At 48.1% G+C, this 1,269-nt stretch overlaps 1 non-coding gene across 1 annotated transcript; it reads right to left on the reverse strand.

Annotated features, from left to right (window-relative positions):
- Positions 1–725: 725 nt before the first annotated feature.
- On the reverse strand, positions 726–800 carry Trnat-ugu (transfer RNA threonine (anticodon UGU)). The gene has a single exon. It is a non-coding gene; the product is annotated as a tRNA-Thr (tRNA).
- Between the last annotated feature and the right edge of the window lie 469 nt (positions 801–1,269).

Consider the following 1,269-nt stretch of genomic DNA (forward strand, 5'->3'; position numbering starts at 1 on the left):
ACGAAGTCGGCTTTCCAAAACATCACAAACGTGTTATATAGGATTCAGGTCAGGACTCTGTGCAGGCCAGTCCATTACAGGGATGTTATTGTTGTCGTGTAACCACTCCGCCACAGGCCGCGCATTATCGTGTTGAAAGATGCAACTGCCGTCCCCGAATTGCTCTTCGACAGAGGGAAGCAAGAAGGTGCTTGAAACATGAATGTAAGCCTGTGCTGTGAGAGTTCCACGCAAAACAAATGGCTCTGAGCACTATGGGTCCACGCAAAACAACAAGGTGTGTAAGCCCCTCATGAAAAACTCGAACACCATAACACCACCACCTCCGATTCTTACTGTTGGCGCTACAAACTCTGGCAGATGACGTTCACCGGGAATTCGCCATACCTACTCCCTGCCATCGGATCGCCACGTTGTGTACCGTGACTCGTCCCTCCAAACGACGTTCTTCCACTGTACAGTCATCCAATGCATACGCTCCTTACACCAAGCGAGGCGTCGTTTGGCTGTTACCGGCGTGATGTGTGGCTTATGAGTAGCAGCTCGACAATGAAATCCAAGTTTTCTCTCCTCTCGACTACCTGTCAAGTACTTGCAGTGGATGCAAGTTTGGAATTTCTAGTGATGGTCTGGATAGATGTCTGCCTGTTACACATTACGACCCTCTTCAAATGTTAGAATTATATTAATACCTTCAGCTGCTAACGGGGACAGGTGAAAATGTGTGCCCCGACTGGGACTCGAACCCGGGATCTCCTGCTTACATGGCAGACGCTCTTTCCATCTGAGCCACCGAGGGCACGGAAAATAGCGCTCACGCCTCCCGCGAGACCCACATTCTCACCTTGTATGTCCACACACTATATTCGTAGTGTCCCACCCCAACACACTCATTACTCGTGGAAGACATTCTTACCAAGTCCCGTAAGAGTTCGGGGAATATGTGTGCATCCGCAAAGAAGAAGGAGGTCATGGCCGATATTGCCAGAACTATATACTTATCTGTATATGATTTCTGTTCATTCGGACATGTCCGAAAGAACAGACACCATATCCAGATAAGTATACTCTTCAAATGTCGTCGGTCTCTGTCAGTCAACAGACGAAGTCGGCCTAAACGCTTTTGTGCTGTATGTGTCCCTTCACGTTTTCACTTCACTGTCACATCGGAAACAATGGACCTAGGCATATTTATGAGTGTGGAAATCTCGCGCACAGACGTACGACACAAGTGACACCCAATCAATTTTGTTCGTTTCTTGAAACTGC

Source organism: Schistocerca serialis, chromosome 9 (genome assembly GCF_023864345.2).
Source record: "Schistocerca serialis cubense isolate TAMUIC-IGC-003099 chromosome 9, iqSchSeri2.2, whole genome shotgun sequence".
Lineage (NCBI taxonomy): Eukaryota > Metazoa > Arthropoda > Insecta > Orthoptera > Acrididae > Schistocerca > Schistocerca serialis.